The sequence below is a fragment of the Pinus tabuliformis genome, chromosome 1_1 (genome assembly GCF_031772625.1).
Source record: "Pinus tabuliformis cultivar Carrire ecotype Pingquan chromosome 1_1, CPIR1, whole genome shotgun sequence".
Taxonomy (NCBI): Eukaryota; Viridiplantae; Streptophyta; class Pinopsida; order Pinales; family Pinaceae; genus Pinus; species Pinus tabuliformis.
This window is the reverse complement of record NC_142297.1, coordinates 253431832-253445723: the sequence shown is the minus strand read 5'-3', so window position 1 is coordinate 253445723 and position 13892 is coordinate 253431832. Positions and strand designations below refer to the sequence as shown.

The 13892-nt window shown below is 33.8% G+C and overlaps 1 long non-coding RNA gene across 1 annotated transcript; it reads left to right on the top strand.

Annotated features, from left to right (window-relative positions):
- The first annotated feature begins 805 nt into the window (after positions 1-805).
- On the top strand, positions 806-13599 carry LOC149212471 (uncharacterized). Its single transcript, XR_016250238.1, has 6 exons — positions 806-952; positions 1049-1090; positions 11228-11500; positions 11760-11801; positions 12000-12038; positions 13450-13599. It is a non-coding gene; the product is annotated as an uncharacterized LOC149212471 (long non-coding RNA).
- The last annotated feature ends 293 nt before the right edge of the window (positions 13600-13892 follow it).

Genomic DNA, 13892 nt, shown 5'->3' with positions numbered 1-13892 from the left:
TGTTAAGGACTTTGTTAAGATGGGAGAAGATGGGAATCTTCTTGTGTCACATAAATGTAATTTTAAAATGGAGTTTGATGGCCATCGTTTCCCAAAGAGAATATGAAAGTGTACTAAGTTCTACATGGTGGTTAGGGATTAGCTTCCCAAAGAGAATACGAAAGTGTACTAAGTTCTACATGGTGGTTAGGGATTAGCTTCCCATCCTTATCGAATTATTAAGCATCAACGAAATCATAATCCTCTCATTTTGAGTAAAATATAAATCCAATATTATGGTGATGAATAATATCTCGAAAAAATAAAAATACAATGCACCATTTTTGAAAAGGAGATTAATGAAAGTTTAGATGTAAAAGTAGTTGAAAAAAAGCTTGTAGATTAAAGGTGGTTGACATTCATAAATTTGAGTAGAACGTAAAACCAAGGGCATGAAAGATGTAAAAACGTCAACAAATTACAAATTTTCATTTGACAGGCACAGGGAATTTGAAATTCCAGGCCTGTTTCCTAGGGTTTTCAATGAACGGTTCACATGTAAGGAGTTCCTTTTTGGGTAACTACCCTCGTTCTTGCTGCGTTGTATCGGCTCCATTTGCGTCGCTGCTCCTCCCGGAAAGGAGCTCTGCAATTTCGCCCCTCATCTCTGATTCAATTGCATTACAACGACAATCTTTACGCTCAAGGAACAGCCAGCGCATGGAGGCATGAGGCCCATCTGCAGAAGGTAGGGACTAACAATTGCTACTCACATTTGATTGCTTTTAAATTCTTTGTTTTTTGGTACGGGTGATTACAAACTGTAAATTCCATTGAACGGCTGTGGGTTTGCTCTACGCGGTATTATTTCCTCGTCGTTTCTATATTGGTGAGCTGGTCTACTTTAAAGTTTCCACGGAATGGCTACCTTTAAGAGTGCATGACGTTGGTCCGAACAACTTCGGAGGCGCAGGTAATATAATAGCCTCTGACATAATTTTCATGTAAACATTCTGAGTTTGGCAGGAGTTAACCTTCTCTAAATGCCTCGCTTCCTGTTTTTGTGCAGAACTACTCGGGTTTTCTGTGTAGGTCCTTCTCAAATTCTGAGGTATAGAAGTACCGTTTTTTTTTCTGCTCTCATATCTCATTTAATAGCTTCAGTTTCTTAATAACCCTAGCTAATAGTTTGGTAATTCCTTCGGTTGCAGGTAAGATTGCTACTCCTTGGTCACGACCATGTTGGTTAACAGTTTTTCGACTTCTATTATTCCAGGTGCCTCGATTAATATATATATTTCTTTTCGCCTCTGTTTTACTTCAGAATCTTCGCTGGAAACCCTCCTTGAATAATAGGTTCATTCTTAAGATAGAATGTAGGGTCTCTGAGCATTGGATATCAGTTATAAAATTTTCAAGGGATCTTTGCTCACAACCTACCGACCCTGACTTGTTTTTGTTTGTTTGTTTTTTTTAAATCTGAATTCTGTAAATTTAAGACATCTGCTCCAAAAATTATAATGACGTTACAGTTTCCTTGATTGCCCGCTCGAGATGGGTTAATTCGGCCTTCATTGTCCTTATCACTGTTATGTGACATGGGAAACCTCTGTCTTATTTTCAAGGGTTAGTTCGGCCCTCTTCCGGGCTGAACGTACTTATATTTCCATTCTGATTATTATTATTATTATTATTTTTTAAAATTTAATTTTCTTATTATATTAAAGTTTACATAGTCAAATGTCTATCTAATATAACACTCTGTGCTCTAGGCCAATTACTTTTCAAGTACAGTTCTTCTTGGTCTGTAGTGTGACAAGGTTATGCATGGCAACATCTGGCAGTTCCTTCCTATACTAGTTCGATGCTTGCTATGACTGTTCTTACAGAGTTAAAAGAGCATTTTCTTTCACGTTGTCCATAGGCTACCTGCCTGCTTCCTTTTGTGATATAGTGTTGCATCTCTTATTGTATCTGTATCTGTGCTCCTCTTATGAATCGGAACAATCACACCCATCACAAAGTAACTGTCTGCCTTTGTTTTTTCAAATCCGTTACACAGGGAAGTAATGCCTAGAAAGGCTGAAAAAAGAGCCCTAATGCCCGAAATGGTTACTTCCGACACTCCCATCACAAACCAGACAGATAAGAAATCTCAGAAATCTGGGGGTGAAGAATGATACCACACAAAAAGACAATCCTTCTTTGGAAGAAGAAGACGAGATAACCATAATGCAGGCGCTTCTGGACTATCTAAAAAATGGTATCTTCTTCCCTGCATTATAGTTATCTCATCTTTCTTCTTCCAAACGGATCTCTACGACCGACAATACCCAACGAATTTCAGGAATTGCAAGAACACAACACAAAAAACCTGTGAGAGGTCTAGATTGACAGGGTTTGTTTCATCTCTACAACGAATCTCAAAAGAATTATGGGTATAGATTAACAGACTATGCTGCATACCCACAAGCAAGGACAATAAAAAATAGAGCAGAGCTGCTCAATCTCAGTCATTTTAATTTCTGTTTTATTTGTTTTTCATTTTCTTTATTTTATGTTTTTCAACTCGTTAAATGTTTAAATTATATTTATCAATCAATGAGTAACATTGTGAAAAGACATATTGGTTTATAATGGATATACCGGGAGAGCTTGCTAGTTTATAGTGTTTGGATGCTTATATTTGCTGAAAGTTATAAAGATCCTTGAAACATCATTGAAATACATTTTTAATGAACACGAATTGTCATTTGCAATGTCAGTTGTTTTTTGGTTTGGTTCACATTAACATGAGTAGCTTGTTATGGCATGTATTCATATATTTGGTCAATTATCAATTATGTTATCTGAATATATATTCAAAATATTGTATTTTTGGAATATATATATATATAGCAAATAGGCAATATGTATAATGATCTTATAAATCTAAAGAGAATGGGATTTTTGTTTATGAATATTTTTTTTCCTATTTTTTTTGAGGTGCATTTGGAATTCAATTAGAAACAATGGAGATTGTTTATTGAAATTGAAATATAATATTAATTTATATTATTTTTATTTAAAATTAATAATTTTTAAATTGATAAATTTAATTTAGAAGTTTTTATATATGTTAATGATAGACAATTTTGTTTATGTTTTTTCATATGCTTGTAAGTATTAGAGAATGGATGGTAAAATTGGGATATTGTTTATAAAAAATTTAAATATGGTTTTATATTATATAATTTTTATCTAACATTAATAAGATATATTGGTTTACATTAACAATATTTCCATAATGTAATGTTTTTAATCTTTTTTGTTCATTAATGATAAATAGATTTTATTTATTATATATTTAATAATAATGTTTTTAATTAATAGATATATATATATATATATATATATATAATTAAGTGAATAGTTATTTATATTGATATACTATTTTTATTAATAAATGATTTTTATTATGGTTTTTGTTTTTCCACAATTAATGAAAGAATGTTTATTTAAAACACAATTGTAATTTTGAATGAAAGTTGATTTGGGATGTAGATGTAATAGAAATATCTAAAGAATTACATGTCAATTCATAAATTATTTATGAGAAATTAAGTTTATAATTTACTTCTGGGAGTGGGAGATTAATCATTTATTGAAATATGGTTTCAGTTTATAAAAAATATTTAATTGAAAAATTGTAAGTTGGTGTGCTCTTTCTTAACATTGTTGTGATTATGCTTGGATTTTAATAGTGCTTTCCGTGCACATGATTATGTCTTCACTTATTCTTTTTGTTCTTGGATTTTAATAGTGCTTTCCGTGCACATGATTATGTCTTCACTTATTCTTTTTGTTGTTAGCTCCCTTGCTTATTATGTCTTCACTTGATTCTTTCTATTCTTAGCTCCTTTCTTATTATGTCTTCAATTGATTCTTTTTATTTTTAGCCCCTTTGCTTAAGAAGAGGTGTTAGCCCCCTTGCTTATTATGTTTTCACTTTCTTTTTGTTGTTAGCCCCCTTGCTTAAGAAGAGGTGTTAGCCCCCTTGCTTATTATGTATATACTTTCTTTTTGTTCTTCTCTTGCTTATGAAGAGGTGTATTGTGCTCTTTTCCTTCTAATACATCTTTATCCAATCTTCTATTGACATTCCTATTGGTGTCGTACTTGGATATACAACAATCCACTAATCTTTTTCCACCAACATATCTTCCATTTTGATCTTCCACAACTCAAAACTATATCTGTTGAATTTATCTATTTCCATTTTTCCATTGGTTGTCATCTAATTTCACCACAAGAATTGATCTTGAAGAAAAACCATTTAGCTACGAAGACATTCCATTGAAGCCAAAACTTCCCTGATACCAAATTTAGGTTTTAACCCTATATGGAAATTAGTTATGATAAAAAAAATAGAAAATATACAATGGTAAGAACAAAAAAATATACAGAAATATATTTTCCTAAAACCTGGGAAAACCAAATTGACTTTTATTATATTTCTTTCAAAGGTACAATACATAAACATTTTGAAGCATTCATAAACCCCCAATTTAGTAACTGTGGATTAAAACATAATTGTATCATATCTATAAAATACCATGTGCAAAACCATGGGTGGGTATGCACCATTGTGAGTGTATCCAACTAACCATGAGTGGGTATTCCCAAAAAAAAATTAAGGCTTTGCTCAGAACCGTGTGTAGAGGTGCGGTAGCCTTGCTATAACACCCATGTTGCACCCAGCACCGCGTAATAATGCATGGGGTTAGTCGTGCAAGGAATATAACACATATTGAACATAAGTATTCCTTTCCTCTTACTAACTCTTCTATAGAGTAATTTTCCCATAAAAATAGTAAAACATACTTCTCTCTATAAAAAATCACTTTCTTGCCTAGGTTGGAACTTATTAGTGAAATTGTTTACTTTCCTTTCTATTTGTCAATAGTGGATTTTTCATCTAGGATGACCCTGCACTAGTTAGTTCATTGCGTGAATATTTCATCTCACCACTCCACATACGTCTAGTTGAACTAAATCAAGTTCTACTTCATCATTGAAATCAACATTGGTAGAAATTCTAGTTTTGCATTAATTTTATACCTTTAACTCTAAATCCTTATTTACCCATCCCAATGGATATGGGCTTGGATGATCACGAAGTTGCAATCCCAATTTCATGACCAACTCTACTGCAGAGAGATTTTCTTGTGATCCGAGTTAAACAGATCATCAATTTTTGTCTTCTCGACCTATATCTTTATGTGGAGGAGCTTGGTCATTTCCTTCTCTTTCTATCGTTGTAGGTTTACTCATAATCGCTTCCTTTTGCATGACCATCAATGTTGCATTGGTTATCGAGATATTTGCACCAGTGTGTTGCCTCCATATTTTGATTTCCCCCACTTTCCACTCCTTCCCCTCCTTATAAGCATCCTATTGTTCCTTATGCTTTGATCCACTTTATTTCCCTTGTTTCAGGTTCTCTAGGTATTATGCATGTACACAATCCTTGTCCAATGACTTGGGCTAGAAAAATATTACTTGCTTCAATAGTTAGATTTGTAGACCTACCAGATACTTTAGTAGTACATTTGGGTTGTTTGGGGAGATATCCAACATTATGGCCATTTTTTTAAACTCTATGGTGTGCTCCTATATAGTCTTCCCCTGCTTCCCCCTTAAGTAGTTCCACGAGATTCATTATTCCTCTACATTTTTGATACGGTAAAATTGCAACTTTTCAAGTCTTCCAACTTAGTCATTAGAGGATCTCCCTCCAACCTCAAGGTCTCCATGTGAATTTCCCAATAGGTTAAGGCATGGCTCTCTAATTCCAGACGCACAAATAAAATCTTGTGTTATTCGTCTACACGATGTTCAACACTGAAATAAACTTCTAATTGCGTCACCCAGTGATTTAGCTTCAAAACATCAATCTCACCTTGGTACAACTTGATATCAACCTTTGTTTCCATTTTAAATGATATACAATTTGTCTGGGTATGTATATCATTTTAAATTAAAGATTTAGGCTTGCACCACTTCAACTTGTAGACCCACTTACACCCCAAAGTCTTTCTCTATTTAGGAAGTTCTACTAGGCCCCAAGTTTTGTTTTTCTTGAAGGCGTCCACTTCTTTCATTGTCATCTTTCATTTGTTGTATATAGTGTTTTCATTGACGACAACTGGTGTCATTGATGTGAAAGGGGGAATTATAAAGGAGAAACAATGTCATTCACGAATCAAAGGAAGCAATATGATAGCTCGTTCTCCTGCATGTAATTTTTGTTTTGTTTTGTTTTGTTTTTTAAATTATTTTTTCTCTTTTCTTGGTTTCGTTGGTTTATTCTTTGGTTGGTTTTAAACTTTATGATACCCAAATGAATTTATAGATAATATGGTTAGATAACCCTCTTTGAGACCTTTCCAATGATATATCACACTTGGAAAAATTCCTCCTCGATGAGAAGGTATGATTGTTTTAAGTCGGTAGCTGAAATTAGGACCATAAACACCAAATTTACTTGTAAAAAAAACATTAAGATTAGTAGTATTTACATAAAAAAATAAAAAACAATATTTTTATTAAGGAAATTTAAATATTTATAAATTTAAAATTAAATGGTTAAATTGTAAGCGCATAAGTAATACTATAATATTCATTTTTTGGTCAACTTGGAGCATGGAATCCTCTCATAGAGGTTTTAGTGGTATAGCTTGTTATATAAAAATTAATGTTTCTTCTCACATTTAGCTTTAGAAGATCGCACCTTGCACCCTCACAATCACCACGTGGATCAAAATTTTTGGCTCTAACAACAATAGGGTTTTTTTCACGTTTTTTATTTTATTTTGACCTTATCAACTCTTCCTCCTATAAGAAATACAACCCCGATAAGAATTTCCCCCTCAATACTTAAGAACATGATATCCATAGACTAAGGAATGAAGGTAATATCCTTTTGCTTGGGGACTTCAATGCTAGAATTGTTATTAACCAGACTACTCTCCTAATTAAGAACTCTAACTCTAACCCCCTTTGGCTCGATGAGGATTGTGAATTAGCTAATAAATTGAAAAGAAAATATGAAGATACAACCGAGAACCTATTTAGTATTGAGCTTATCAAGCTTTGTAGTTCCCAAGACTCGATAATTTGTAATGGAATTAGTAAGTGGCCAACCTCTAGCCATACAACTTATTTTCATGGGCTAGACAGTGGTGATGTGGATTATGCAATATTTAACATTTATGTTTTCAACAATATTGTAAATTTTGATCTCCTAAATGACCCCGAGCCTGGTTCTGACCATAGACCTTTATCCTTAACGTTAAATCTTGACATACACACCAACCACATGCAAAATAATTGTGAGAGTCAAAGCCACATTCATTTTCACAAAAGTCAAATGGATCTCTTTTTATAGTTTTGAAAGAGGGATTTAGGTTTATTAATGTATAATGATAACATTAATCACATTTTCTAAAATTTTACTACAACCCTTTCCACTACCATTAAAAAATTCTCTTTGGTCATATAAAAAGAATAATAGAACTTTCAACTTCTGGTGTCATAAAAATTATATGAAAGCGATTAGAGATACTCTTAATGAGACTATAAAGCTTGAAAATATAAGTGTGTACAAAGCTCTTATCAAAAGGAAGAAAATGTTCTATATTAATAAGAGGCAAGGGTGTATTTTTCACCTTTCTAATGGTGATCCTGGATAGTTTTGGAGGAATATACTTTTTCATAAAGCAAAATAAAATAATTTGACCCCTTTAAAGAACTGAATAAGAGGCAAGGGTGCATTCTTCACCTTTCTAAAGTTGAGCCTAGAAAGATTTGGTGGAATATATTTTTTCATAAAATAAAATAGAATAAAATAATTTGATCCCCTTAAAGAACTGTGATATTTATCTTAAGAATCTTTATGACTACTCGAATACCATGGGAAACATCTTAAACACTCCTATAGAGGAGGATATATTTTCTTTGGAAGATGTGGAGTTTGAGATTAAGAAACTCACTAATGGGAAAGGTAGGGATATTGAAGGCTACCAAGATGCACATTTCAAAAAGGGAAGGTCTATCATCATCCCTCATATTCACAAACTTCTCAATTTGGTAGTGAACACGACTTACCTAAGCTTTTGACACAAAGCCTTATTATGCGTATTTTTAAAGATGGGGATAAAAACTCTACCTCTAACTATAGGAATATTATGATTAACAACATTTTAGCTTAGTTGTATGGGCTCATCTTGGAAAAGAAGATTAGCCTATGGCTTGAAAACCATGGTAAAAGATCTGAAGGGCAAGTTGGATTTAGGAGACATAATTCAACTATTGACCATCTTGTCATTCTTAGGATCATTGCCTAGGAATGTTGCAATAGTAAAATTGATTTCTTTTGTTGTTTTGGCGACTTTGGAAAAGCTTTGATGCAATTCCTTGGGATAAGCTATGGCAAAGACTTGACAAGATAATGATTCCTCTTGTGTTGAGGGTTGTTGTATTTCAGTTATATGAGAGTGTTGTCATCAAGCTTAAGACCACTAATGAATTGTCTAAAGAAATTAAATGCGATCTTGGCATTAAGAAAGGGTGTCCCCTTTCCCATACCCTTTTTGGCTTTTACATTGAAAAGTTAGAAGTGTATTTGGAAGTTGCAAGATGTGATGGCCCCATGCTTGCTAGTATGGTCATCACTCTTCTCCTTTATGTTGACAATATTGTTCTTCTAGCCATAAGCCATGCGATCTTGACATGCCACTTAAAATTCTCCATGATTTTTTCTATAATATGGATATGATTGTTAATACCAAAATGACTAAAGTCATAATAATTAAATCCAAAAAAATCAACCATGATAATTTGATCTATGATAACAATTACTTGGAGAAGCTTTCTTCTTACAAATATTTAGGTATTGGCATTCATAATCAACTCAATTGGAATTTTATCATTGAGAAAAGGATTATTGGGGGTTGGAAAGTGTATTACGATCTAGAAAACAATTGTAAGTTGACTAATCATTGGATTTGGAATAAAAAAATGTTCCTCTTTGAGACTCTTGTCATTTCTATTATTTTATATGGTTGTGAGGTTTGGGGTTGCAGTATATATAGAGAATTGTGGAGGAATATCTAAAAGTAATTTATAACCTAGAACCTTAAGATTAAAGGGAACACCCCCTATCTTATCCTCGTGATTGAAGCTAACATCTCTCCCATTGACAACATGGCTATGTTTAAGTACTTGATGGCTAAAAAGAAGCTTTACAATATGGAAGCCAAGAGGTTCCCAAAAATCGCTTCTAACTCTAGCCAAAACCCCCCCTACTTTTGGCTCAAGCGGGGATGACATTAGGATGCCCAATCTTGGCTAGACCATTGGGGGATGAAAAATGAAATCATCTTGGAGGAGAAGGATAACATTAAAATACTATTACTTTCAAATTTAAGGATAACTTGTGGGATGATAAGAAGCTAGAGGGGAAAATGATGATAACATATTATAAGGAGGTCATCAACCCCACTCTTGCTAACTATAATTATCTCTTTCTTGACTAGTACTAAGAAGAAACTGAACATTGCGAATCAAAGAACTCGTACACATGCACTTTGAAGTGAAATCATATATTGGTTTATTCCCAAAACAGTGAAACACCTTGGGATGAAAGAATTTGTCACCTTTGCAATATTAAGAGGGTAAAAACAATTTCTGTTGGATTGCCTCGCTCTTAATCGCATTAATTCAAATTTCCAAAACATTTACCAAACTACCAACCTTTTTGACTTGTTAAGTTAGCAAAACTATAATACTCTAGGAACATTTTTTCTTTTGAAGGATAGAAATAAAATATCAAAGAGTTTCAATTAATCTTTTATTTGCTTAAAGTTCATAAACCACACTAGTATGGATAGAAATTAATCATCATCATAATTAAAATATAAATTAATAAATAAAATAAAAACAATATTATTAATAAAAAATATTTTGATTCAAATATTATTAATAAAAAAATATTTATTTATGTTATAATTTAATTTTTAAAATTATAATAATAAAACTTTATGAAAACGTAACTTAAATATTTTCATATCATCCACTACGTCGTGACAATATATTTTGCCCTATGTTTTTCCATTCACCATTAAAACCATCCTGCTCTTCAACGGTCCATTCACCATTAAAACCATCCTGCTCTTCAACGGTGGCAAGAGAGAACGTGGCTAGCTGCATAATGAAAAGTGGATTTTGTTAACTTTATGAATGTTGTTCGCTTTATGAGCCGCAACTCCTTTATGAATGTTGTTAACTTTATGAATGTTGTTAACTTTATAAATATTTGTACAAACGTCCGTACTACCTGCTACTCCCATCCTAGTACAACAATTACCTGCTACAGACTCCCTACGAGTCACGACAACCTACCCTTTCCATTCGCATGCGGCTCTTCACCCCCTGCCGCCAACAACCAACCACACGTCTATTCACACCTTCGTGCGTTTTAGTATTATAATTTGATGACTCTTGGAGTCTTCAAAGGATTTCTTCACGTCACTCGAGATATTTTGAAATGATAAATCTTGCAGTGATATTTTCAGCTTGGGGTGTAGTTCGAAGCAACAAAGAGGATTTACAAATGCACCGCTTAATTATTCACAACTATAATGAGCGTGTTGCTATTTATTTTACAGGAGTTAATTATTTTATATAGGTAGGTTGATAAGAATTTCACTTGAATTGCAGTGGTATTATTGAGCGGATTCGCTAGTCTGGTTCGGTAGAAGGGATGTGTAATTTTGTTTTTTATGTTTTTTTAAAAATATTATAGGCTAAGAAATTTGTTAAATTTAGATATATTCTACAACACAGTATATGTGTAATGATATTTATTTGGGTAATAATATTTGTTACAACACAGTATATGTGTAATGATATTTATTTGGGTAATAATATTTGTTTTCATCAAAGTTGAAATTTTTAAAAAAATCTAAAGAAAATAATTATACAAAACATTTAAATGATATTAAACTTTAAAAAAATCTTATAAACTCATTTTAATGCTATTTAAAATAAATTTGCTCTTATTATCATATTAAATCCTTATCAACTCAAGTTTAATGCTATTTAAAATAGATGTAAGTTACTAATCTCTAAAATTGGTGTCTACGAAATCTATCGAACACTCTCGAAGTATGAGTATGAGTTTTCGGGCGTTCTTTCCAACGTACAGGTGTCAGATGCAAGGACCGGCTGAGATGTCAGCAGATCCGGGCTTATTACTTCCTAGGGTTTTCAATCAACGGTTTACATGTAAGGAGTTCCTTTTTGGGTAACTACCCTCGTTCTTGCTGCGTTGTATCGGCTCAATTTGCGTCGCTGCTCCTCCCGGAAAAGTGCTCTGCAACGTCGCCCTTCGTCTATATGATTCAATCGCCCTTATAACTGCAATCTTTACGCTCCAGGGACAGCGAGCGCATGGAGGCATGAGGTCCATCTGGAGAATGTAGGGACTAACAATTGCTACTCACATTTGATTGCTTTTAAATTCCCTTATTTTTTTTGGTACTGCTGTGGGTTTGCTCTACTCTGTATTATTTCCTCATCGTTTCTATATTGGTGAGATGGTCTACTTTAAAGTTTCCACGGAATGGCTACCTTTAAGAGCGCATGACGTTGGTCCGAACAACTTCGGAGGCGCAGGTAATATTGAGTTTGGCAGGAGTTAACCTTTTCTAAATGCCTCGCTTCCTGTTTCTGTGCAGAACTATTTGGGTCTTCTGTGTAGCTCCTCCTTAAATTTTGAGGTATAGAAGTACCATTTTTTTTCTTCTGCTCTCATATCTCATTTGATAGCTTCAGTTTCTTAAAAACACTAGCTAATAGTTTGGTAATTCCTTCGGTTGCAGGTAAGATTGCTATTCCTTGGTCACGACCGTGCTGGTTAACAGATTTTCGACTGCTATAACCTTTTCTAAATGCCTCGCTTCCTGTTTTCTGCGCAGAACTACTCGGGTCTTCTGTGTAGCTCCTCAAATTCTGAGGTATAGAAGTACCGTTTTTTCTGCTCTCATATCTCATTTAATAGCTTCAGTTTCTTAGAAACCTTAGCTAGTAGTTTGGTAATTCCTTCGGTTGCAGGTAAGATTGCTATTCCTTGCTCGCGGCCGTGTTGGTTAACAGTTTTTCGACTGCTATTATTCCAGGTGCCTCGATTAATATATATTTTTTTCGCCTCTGTTGTCTTTCAGAATCTTCACTGGAAACCCTGCTACAGAATGTAGGGTTTCTGAGCATTGGATATCCCTTATAAAATTTTCAAGGGATCTTTGCTCATAACCTACCGACCCTGATGTTTTTTTTTGTTTTAATCTGAATTCTGTAAATATAAAACATCTGCTCCAAAAATTTTAATGACGTTACAGTTTCCTTGATTGCCCGCTCGAGATGGGTTAGTTCGGCCTTCATTGTCTTTATCACTGTTACGTGAGATGGGAAACCTCTGTCTTATTTTCAAGGGTTAGTTCGGCCCTCATCCGGCTGAACGTACTTATATCACTGTTATGTGACATGGGAAACCTCTGCTTTATTTTCAAGGGTTAGTTCGGCCCTCTTCCGGGCTGAACGTACTTATATCACTGTTACGTGACATGGGAAACCTGTGTCTTATTTTCAAGGGTTCAGCCCTCATCCGGGCTGAACGTACTTATATCACTGTTATGTGACATGGGAAATCTCTGCTTTATTTTCAAGGGTTAGTTCGGCCTTCTTCCGGGCTGAACGTCCTTATATCACTGTTATGTGACATGAGAAACCTGTGTCTTATTTTCAAGGGTTAGTTCGGCCCTCTTCCAGGCTGAACGTACTTATATCTCCATTATGAGTATTTTTTTTTTAATTTAATTTTCTTTTAATGTAATAAATATATTAAAGTTTACATAGGCAAATGTCTATTTAATACTCGGCCAATTACCTTTTAAGTACAGTTCTTCTTGGTCTGTACTGAGACATGAGACATGTTTATGCATGGTAACATCTGGCAGTTCATTCCTATGCTAGTTCGATGCTTGCTTTGACTTTTCTTACAGAGATAAAAGAGCATTTTCTTTCATGTTGTCCATAGGCTACCTCCCTGCTTACTTTTGTGATTGCATCTTTTATTGTATCTGTATCTGTGCTCCTCTTATAAATCGGAGCAATCACACCCATCACAAACTAACTGTTTGCCTTTGTCTTTCAAATCCGTTACACAGGGAAGTAATGCCTAGAAAGGCTGAAAAAAGAGCCCTAATCTCATAAATCTGGGGTGAAGAATGATACCACACAAAAAAAACCAATCCTTCTTTGGAAGAAGAAGACGAGATAACCATAATGCAGGCACTTCTGGAATATCTAAAAAGTGATATCGTCTTCCTTACATTATAGTTATCTCATTTTTTTTTTTCTTCCAAACAGATCTCTACGACCGACAATACCCAACGGATTTCAGGAATTGCAAGAACACAATACAAAAAACCTGTGAGAGGTCTAGATTGACAGGGTTTGCTTCATCTCTGCAAAGAATCTCAAAAGAATTATGGGTATAGATTTACACAATGCTGCATACGGACAAGTAAGGACAATTAAAAAAATAGAGCAGAGCTGCTTAATCTCAGTCATTCTAATTTCTGTTTTATTTGTTTTTCATTTTCTGTAGTTTATGTTTTTCAACTTGTTAAATGTTTAAATTATATTTATCTATCAATGAATAATATTTTGAAAAGACATTGGTTTATAATGGATATACCGGGAGAGTTTGCTAGTTTGTAGTGTTTGGATGCTTACTTTTACTAAAAGTTTAAAGATCCTTGAAACATCATCGAAATACATTTGTAATGAACACGAATTGTCATTTGCAA